We start from the raw sequence: 10,293 nt of genomic DNA on the forward strand, positions 1-10,293 counted from the left end.
GGCTTGTTCCTTGAATGCTATGCTTAAGGAAAGGCTACCCGCCTTGTATGAAGAACTTGAAAGCTTCGGGTTGGAACTGGTTGCAGCAGGATTCTTGGCCAACCTCGAAGTCAAGCCTACCCTGATGGATGACGTTAAGGAAGCTCAGAAGGGACACGAAAGTATTGAAGGCATCAAGAGGAAGATCAAGGCAGGCAAGGCCCCAGGATTCTCAGAGGATGAACAAGGAATTGTGTGGTTTGGGAATCGCATTTGCGTACCCAACAAGGTTGAGCTCAAGAACTTGATCTTGCAAGAAGCTCATGACACCCCGTATTCCATCCATCCTGGAGGGACCAAGATGTAGCAAGACCTGAAGGAAAGATTTTGGTGGCATGGGGTGAAAAGGGAGATTGCCACCTATGTTGCTAAGTGTGATATATGCCAAAGGGTCAAAGCTGAATATCAGCGAACTGCTGGATTGCTCCAACCACTCAAGGTTCCCGAGTGGAAATGGGATAAAGTCGGAATGGATTTCATCACTGGACTACCTAGGTCAAACAAGGGACATGTCTCCATCTGGGTCATAGTCGATCATTTGACTAAAGTAGCCCATTTCATTCCTATGAAGACTACCTATGATGGAAACCAGCTAGCGACTCTATCCATCAACATAATCGTAAGTCTTCATGGTGTTCCCAAGGAGATTGTGTCAGATCGAGGAACCCAGATTACCTCAAGGTTCTGGAAGAAGTTCCAAGAGGCCATGGGGACCAAGTTGTCCTTCAGCACTGCTTTCCACCCACAGACCGGAGGTCAGACAGAACGAGTGAATCAGACACTCGAAGACATGCTTCGAGCCTGTGTCTTAGCATATGGAGCTAGGTGGGAAGATTGCCTCCCTTTTGACGAGTTCTCCTACAACAACAGTTATCAGTCAAGCCTTCAGATGGCACCATTTGAGGTGTTATACGGACGGAAGTGCCGCACACCCCTCAATTGGTCAGAAACCGGAGAAGGACTAGTATTTGGGCCCGATATCCTCCGTGAAGCAGAAGAGCAAGTTCAGCTAGTCAGAGAGCAACTGAAGACCGCCAAGTCGAGACAGAAGAGTTATGCCGACACTCGTCGCCGACAAGTAGACTTCCAAGTCAGAGACCATGTATACCTGTGAGTAACTCCTCTTAAGGGAACCAAGCGTTTCCACGTTAAGGGAAAGCTCGCACCAAGATTTATCAGCCCCTTCGAGATCACCGCACGATGCGGAGAAGTGGCTTACCAGTTGGAACTGCCACCTGAACTATCCGATATGCACAACTTATTCCACGTGTCACAACTCCGGAAGTGTCTCCAAGTTCTAGACAAGCTTGATCTTTACAAGGACGTCGATCACCAAGCCAATGACCTTCAGCCTGATTTGACTTACCGTGAGAGGCCCATCTGCATTTTGGATGAGGTTGAGCGACGCACTCGAAGCCGCACGATCAAGTACCTCAAGGTCCAGTGGAGCAACCACACTGAAGTAGAAGCAACCTAGGAACGTGAACACTACCTTAGATCCGAGTTTCCGTATCTCTTTAAAGCCTAGTTTAGGAATCTCGGGGACAAGATTCTTGTAAGGGGGTAGGTCTGTCACACCCTGCATTTTGTAACATTTCATTTGCATTAATAAAGCATAAAGATTTGGACCAACAAAAACTTTTTCACTATTTGCCTTTTTATTTTGGAGTTGGTTTTCTCTCTATGATTTTCAAGTGCTCTTTAAAGTCAACTACTCCACCTTTTGTACTTCATCACCTTGCCCCAAAATTCTGCCCAATGATCATGCCATGTGTATAGTGCAATATAGAATTTTCTTACAAAAATAATTTGGCCAAATAGTATTTACAAAAATTAGTTTTCCAAAAACCCCTGAATTGAGGTTCGCACTACAAGTACTTGATTTGGGGTATGAAAAATATTTCAAAGAGTATATTTTAAACCTATTAGATATAGGATTCCCATAAACCACAAAAATATAATTTTAAGAGTTATTTTCCTATTTTATTTAAAAGCTTTTTCTTAAGGCCAGAAATGGTCTTTAATAGGGAAAAATTATTTTATTATTTCAAAAATATTTGACAAAAATCAGGGGAACTCAGTGTACATATATCTTCCATATATAAGAGTTTCAGCACATGGTCATGTTCAAAATATTGGACAAAACCTTCCATAACCATTTCTGCCCATTTCAAGGATTTGAAATATTTCTACAGGAAATATTTCCACAAAAATCCAAGGAAAATCCAGCAAGTCACAAATGCATATTGTGATCACCTTGCAAAGCCTCATGTCAATCAAGGTCATTTTGGTTCACCAAAATGCCCCAAAACCCTCTTTGACCAGAATCAAATTTGAACTATTTTGTATTACCAACTTTCTCTCCTTCACCCTAACTTTTGTGAGCATGTTCACATGACCAAGTGAGGCCACTACACCAAGTGGTGCATCAAGGAGAAGTGATTTGCTCAAGTAGATCTACACAAGTTCATTTCTGCTAATTTCTAGGGTTTACACAAGTTGCATTAGCAACTTTGCCCAAATAAGCTCCAAATTGGTGGAAGGCCCTAATTATATGTGTTATTACACCCTGTGGAGTCTCATGGCAAATGGAAATCATCTACTGCCCCAAACCATTATCAAACACCTTCTGACACTTTTCCAAAATGCCATTTTTGACCTCTTCCACTAATCTCCATGGGCTCAAAGTTTTACCACAGCCCCTCCTAGTCCCCTTGCAGCTCTAGTAACAATGGCAAATCCACAGCTCAATTATTGGAGGGGTAAAACCCCACTATCTCTCTCTGGGCAACCCATTTCCCTCTCTCCCTCAACCTCCCTCCTCACTCCAGTGGTCACACGGGGCATCCAAAGCCCCTCCCCCTTTATTCACTACACCCTAGAGCCACCGGACATTTTTGGCCGCACCCACCTGGCCTAAAAAATGCCATGGCATGCCATTTGCACGCTCCAGAGCGCGCTACAGTGCGAACAGGCACTGTAGCCGCCCCCTGCCAACCACCCCCGGCCACCTCGGGCCTCCCTAGCGCGCCCGACGATGCGCCTCGACGTTTGTGTCATGCCACGCCTCTGTCCCCCTCCTCCTTCTCCCTCCTGTTGCCCTCCTCGCACGCGCACTTGCCGCCCGAGAGCTCCAATGAGCGGCCTCACACGCGCGGCATCTCTAGCCTTGCCCTACTTCCTCCCTTAGCTTCCCTCGGCGTAGTCCACGCCCAGCAACACCCCAGACACGGCGCCAGCTCCTCCTAAGCCCTGTGGCGACGACCAGGAGCCCGCCAGTGCACGGGTCCATGGAACCTCGCCGTTCGCCTATTTAAGAACCTCCCCGAGCCCTTCTCTCCTCACCGCTCCCTCTCTCACTCCCATAATCACCCCCCTACACCACTGACTCCTCTCCAGACGAGCCCGAGCTCGAGCTCCGCCGCCTCGGGTCACCGTCGATCTAAAGGTACAAGCCCTCTCCGCTCCTCCTATGCCTCGATCGGGAACCCCCGAGCACCCCTGATCATTTCCCCTTTCTCCCCCGCTTCTTTTGCAGCCGGAAATGGCCGGAACTGACGACGCCCAAAGCTCCTCCACCGCGAGACCTCGTCGCCGGCGAACCAGGCCACCCCGGCGACCGCAACCACCTCCACCAGAACGGCGACTCGACGCTGAGTCCATCCGTACCCTCGCCCGACCTCGCCATGCCCTACATTGATGCCGGTGAGCTTGCCGGCCCTCTATCGCAGCGGTAGGGATGATAGGCGGGCCCCGCCTGTCAGCCTCTCCTCTCCATCGCCCCGCCCTCTCTCGCTGATGCCTGGGCCCCGCCTGTCAGGTTTAAACCTGGGGCACGCGCGTGCACCAGTACACTGGGCCGCCTCTCTGGCTGGGCCTGCTGCGCTGCAGCTGTTCTGGCCCAGCAGGCACAAAGCCCTTTTTCCTTTTCTTTTTCTATCACTTTTCCAAAAATTCCTCTGGACTAAATATTAATCCAAATGCAATAATTCCAGTTCCTAAATTCTTGTAAAAATCCCACCTATTTAATGGTATAACTTTCATTCATGTCCAACCAACTTTTATGTACTGTTCATATTCAAATTCAAATTTGAATATATTTAAACCCCTCTGAAAATCCATCTCATCTATTGTGCTACTCCAAGTCCAAAACTAGGAATTTTCCCCTTCTTAGTTTTCACCCTAGTATTTAAAAAAATGAGATGACATTTTTATGAGCACTTTGGTTTTTCTATTTTATTATTGCCTTATTTTTCTTTTTATTATTTTGCGACAATAAATTGCATTGCTGACGAAGGAGTTGGACCAGAAGACTTTGAAGACCTAGAAGACTTTGTTGAGCCAGGCAAGCAGCCCTTTGACCATGTTTATGAAACCCTTTTTATGCATGTCATATAGCACTTTTATTGCTTGCATCGGAGTCATGATACCGTGGTGACCACATGGGGTGGTTTGCCACCGTTACTTCCTCGTTGATACTTGCATTGTGCATGACCCTACCTTCTTATGAGGGTTATGCCGGTGGGAATAGATAGGATGCTAAAGTAGTTGCTACGCAAAAAGGGACGGGAATATGCATGGTGAAGGAGACAAAGTATTTTTCAAAAGACCTTTCGAAAACCCCGTCAGGTGCCACTTATGCCCGAGGGAGATAATGAGATGGGTAACCACTTGATGACGAAGTGGTGTACCGAGGCAAGTGGGTGTGTTGTTTTCGAAAATGGATTAGATTTAAGATTTGTCGACTGTCCCAACCTTACATGCGCAACCACTCTACCCTTGTATGGGAAAGGGCATTATTGATTACCTAGGCCAATACTAGCTTGGATCCCGCATTACTAGTGACGGAGGAGAGTTGGTGCTCTCTCTCGGGACGGGATCGTGCCAGGTAGGGCGGCCATGACTGTTTTCACAGGGCACCGGATACACCGTTGTGTCCCCTCTCGGATGTTACGATCTCGAGTGAATCTCGTATGATGTACATCGTGAGGATATGGAACAACGAGTGGACTCCTTGTTAGTGTCGTCTAGGGAAAGATAGTGATCGGGTGCTTACCCCGGGTACTTGAGGTACCGCGGGTCGTGGATGACACGGAAGTTCCCTGGATCTTGTGGGTAAAGTGTGCAACCACTGCAGACTGTAAAACTATTTGAATAGCCATTTCCGCGGTTAAGGACTGTTGGGCGGTGCTGCTTAAACTACGTCCAGAATTTTACGAACCATGTGTGTGTGTGTGTGTGTTGATGAGGATAAATGGGTTAAGTCAGATGACTTGACATGATGATCAAGTTGGATTGGTGTCCAACTCTGTTTATGGTGATATCTGTAACTTGTTCATACGAATATCTGTACTCTCATGATGCATAATTTACAGGTTGATAGATCATGCCATTGCACTCAAAACTAGCTTTCTGCAAACTACCTACTTAGTGCTATATCATTGCATTATTGTGCCTTGTTCCGATCATGGGTTGCTTGCGAGTACATTCAAAGTACTCATTGGCTTGCCATTGGTTATTTAATTGGCCAGGCATGGAAGAACAGGAGTTCGAAGAAGAGTTCTTTGGAGACAAACATGCGAACTAGGACGTTCCCCAGTCAAAATGCCTGTAGGGTTAAGGCAGATGGCATGGGTTCTACTTATCGACGAAGAATTTCCGCTGCTTAAGTTTATTTGGTGTTCAGCCCTTGTGGCTTTATCTATGTAAGACTTGACCATAATGGTCACAATTCGTGTAAGATGGTATGTATGGATGTAAGACTCTTGTTATTCAGCTTCTGTGTGTTCAGTGAGCATTGATCTCTGGTTTCACTGTACACGTGCATTCGGTGATCTCGACTTATGAGTCGGGGTCCCCACAGATACCCTCCCCAAGAACATCCCTAAAGGTACCAGGACCATTCGAAGAAAAATCATCATCCACTCGACCATGAAGTTATGTTCCACTCGACAGTACTAAAGACACTCGACCGTATAGATAATCACTCGACTACCAGAAGATCTAGAGCCTCTCCACTCTGCAACGGTCGGGAATTAAGTCATAGCTTTAATGGTCATTACGTATCTTTATTGCAGGCGTTACCAGTAACGTCTCCATCTTTATGTACCTTAAACCCTTTGTAACTCAGGGCGGGAGGGGTCCGGCGAACTCTATATAAGCCACCCCCCTCCTCAGGGACAAGGGTTCGCACTTTCTGTAACACACACGCATATAATCCAGTCGGCCGCCTCCGGGCTCCGAGACGTAGGGTTGTTACTTCCTCCGAGAAGGGCCTGAACTCGTAAAACTCCTGTGTACAACTCCTCCATAGCTAAGATCTTGCCTCTACATTCCTACCCCCCATTCTACTGTCAGACTTAGAACCACAACACCAGGGGGTCAGGCGCGCCCTGGGCCCTCGTGGCAACCCCGTAAGGAGGTTGATGCCCTTCTTTCACCGCAAGAAAGCTAATATCCGGATAGAGATCGTGCTAAAATTTCAGCCCAATCAGAGTTACGGATCTCCGGTAATTTAAGAAATGGTGAAAGGGAAGAATCTGAGAACGCGGAAACAGAGAGAGACAGAGAGACAGATCCAATCTCGGAGGGGCTCTCGCCCCTCCCACGCCACGGAGGCCAAGGACCAGAGGGGAAACCCTTCTCCCATCTAGGTAGGAGGTCATGGAAGAAGAAGACGAAGGGGCCCCCTCCCCCTTCACTTCCGGTGGCGCCGGAACGCCGCCGTGGCCATCATCATCACCGCAATCTTCACCAACAACTTCACCGCCATCATCACCAACTCTTCCCCCCTCTATGAAGCGGTGTAACCTCTCTCTTACCCGACCCGTTGTAATCTCTACTTAAACATGGTGCTCAACGCTATATATTATTTCCCAATGATGTATGGCTATCCTATGATGTATGAGTAGATCCGTGGCCATCATCATCACCGCAATCTTCACCAACAACTTCACTGCCATCATCACCAACTCTTCCCCCTCTATGCAGCGGTGTAACCTCTCTCTTACCCGTTGTAATATCTACTTAAACATGGTGCTCAACGCTATATATTATTTCCCAATGATGTATGGCTATCCTATGATGTTTGAGTAGATCCGTTTTGTCCTATGGGTTATTTGATGATCGTGATTGGTTTGAGTTGCATGTTTTATTATTGGTGCTGCCCTATGATGCTCTCCGTGTCGCGCAAGCGTGAGGGATCCCCGCTGTAGGGTGTTGCAATATGTTCATGATTCGCTTATAGTGGGTTGCGTGAGTGACTGAAACACAAACCTGAGTAAGGGGGTTGTTGCGTATGGGATAAAGAGGATGAGGGAATCCTAGATTAGGGGGTTTCGGGTAGCCGGACTATACCTTCAGCCGAACACCAGGACTATGAAGATACAAGATTGAAGACTCCGTCCCGTGTCCGGATGGGACTTTCCTTGGCGTGGAAGGCAAGCTTGGCGATGCGGATATTCAAGATCTCCTACCATTGTAACCGACTTTGTGTAACCCTAACCCTCTCCGGTGTCTATATAAACCGGAGGGTTTTAGTCCGTAGGACAACTTCATCATACAACGATCATACCATAGGCTAGCTTTTAGGGTTTAGCCTCCTTGATCTCGTGGTAGATCTACTCTTGTACTACCCATATCATCAATATAAATCAAGCAGGACATAGGTTTTACCTCCATCAAGAGGGCCCGAACCTGGGTAAAACATTGTGTCCCTTGTGTCCTGTTACCATCCGGCCTAGACGCACAGTTCGGGACCCCCTACCCGAGATCCGCCGGTTTTGACACCGACATTGGTTCTTTCATTGAGAGTCCCCCTGTGTCGTCGCTTTCAGGCCCGATGGCTTCTTCGATCATCAACCATGATGCAGTCCAGGGTGAGACTTTTCTCCCCGGACAGATCTTCGTCTTCGGCGGCTTTGCACTGCGGGCCAACTCGCTTGGACACCTTGAGCAGAACAAAAGTTATGCCCCTGGCCATCAGGTCAGGTTTGGAAGCCTAAACTACACGGCTGACGTCCGCGGGGACTTGATCTTCGACGGATTCGTGCCACAGCCAAGCGTGCCGCACTGTCTCGATGGGCATGATATAGCTCTGCCGCCGAACAGCGCCTTGGAGGCCGCACACGCATCGGTTCCGACCATTGATTCGGAGCCCACTGCGCCAATCGAGGATCAGCGGTTGCACGCTGCCTCAGGGGCTGCGATCTTAGAGGCGATCGAGCCGAACTCCAGCCCCGCACTCCGCATGGCCCGTGACTCCGAGGAGCCAGATTCCTCTCCGAACTCCGAGCCCCCCACGCCCCCGCCGATCGAATCCGATTGGGCGCCGATAATGGAGTTCACCGCCGTGGACATCTTTCAGCACTCGCCCTTCGGTGACATCCTGAATTCTCTAAAGTCTCTCTCTTTATCAGGAGAGCCCTGGCCGGACTACGGTCAGCAAGGTTGGGATATGGACGATGAAGAAATTCAAAACCCACCCACCACCCACTTCGTAGCCACTGTCGATGACTTAACCGACATGCTTGACTTCGACTCTGAAGACATCGACGACATGGACGACGATGCAGGAGACGAACAAGAACCAGCACCTGCAGGGCGTTGGAAGGCCACCTCGTCATATGACATATATATGGTGGACACTCCAAAGGATGGAGATGGCGATGGAACAGCGATGGACGATACCTCTAAGAAACAGCCCAAGCGCCGGCGTCAGCGGCGCCGCTCTATATCCCGCCAAAGCAAAAACGGTGATTCTGGCACGGGAGATAATACTACTCCGGATAGCACCGAAGAACACCTCCTCAAGCAAAATTCGGCACAGGAGGACAGTGAAGCCAGCCCTCACGAGACGGCGGCGGACCAAGACGATAATTATACGCCTCCCTCTAAAGACGAGGCAAGCCTCGACGACGACGAGTTCGTCGTGCCAGAAGATCTTGCCGAACAAGAGCGTTTTAAACATAGGCTCATGGCCACGGCAAGCAGCCTCAAGAAAAAGCGGCAACAGCTTAGAGCTGATTAGGATTTGCTAGCTGACAGGTGGACTGAAATCCTTGAGGCTGATGAGTATGAACTCGAACGCCCCTCCAAGAGTTACCCAAAGCGCAGGCTGCTACCCCGACTAGAGGAGGAAGCACCTACATCACCAGTGCATGACATGGCCGACCGGCCACCTCGTGGCCGTGACAGAGAGGCCTCTTGGCCCTCCACTCAAGCCATGCCCCGGCACCGCGTCAAGCATACTAAGGCACGGGAAAGCGCGCCCGACTTGCGCGACATCCTGGAGGACAAGGCAAGGCAAACAAGATCGATCTACGGATTGCGCAGGCGCCCCACGGCACGTGATGGTGATCGTCACTCCGGACGTAATGAATCCGGCCGGGCCGAACTCAACAGACAAAGCACCTTCGAGCTGCGTCGTGATATAGCCCAATACAGAGGCGCCGCACACCCACTATGCTTCACAGATGAAGTAATGGATCATAAAATCCCTGAGGGCTTCAAACCCGTAAACATCAAGTCATACGATGGCACAACAGATCCTGCGGTATGGATCGAGGATTATCTCCTTCATATCCACATGGCCCGCGGCGATGATCTACACGCCATCAAATACCTCCCACTCAAACTTAAGGGACCGGCCCGACATTGGCTTAACAGCTTGCCAGCAAACTCAATCATTTCTTGGGAGGACCTGGAAGCCGCATTCCTTGACAACTTCCAGGGCACTTATGTGCGACCACCGGACGCCGATGACCTAAGCCACATAATTCAGCAGCCAGAAGAATCGGCCAGGCAATTCTGGACACGGTTCCTAACAAAGAAAAACCAGATAGTCGACTGTCCGGACGCAGAGGCCTTAGCGGCCTTCAAGCATAATATCCGTGACGAGTGGCTGGCCCGGCACCTGGGACAGGAAAAGCCGAAATCTATGGCAGCCCTCACGACACTCATGACCCGCTTTTGCGCGGGAGAAGACAGCTCGCTAGCTCGCAGTAACAACTTAACTAAGAACACTGGTAATACGAATACCAAGGACAAAAGTGACAGGTCGCGTCGGAACAAACAAAAGCGCCACGTTAACAGCGACAGCAACGAGGATACGGCAGTTAATGCCGGATTCCGAGGCTACAAATCCGGTCAACGGAAACAGCCATTCAAAAGAAAAACTCAGGGCCCATCCAGTTTGGACCGCATACTCGACCGCTTGTGCCAGATACATGGCACCCCCGAAAAGCCAGCCAACCA

Source organism: Triticum urartu, chromosome 6A (genome assembly GCF_056163025.1).
Source record: "Triticum urartu cultivar PI428250 chromosome 6A, HENAU_Tu73, whole genome shotgun sequence".
Taxonomy (NCBI): Eukaryota; Viridiplantae; Streptophyta; class Magnoliopsida; order Poales; family Poaceae; genus Triticum; species Triticum urartu.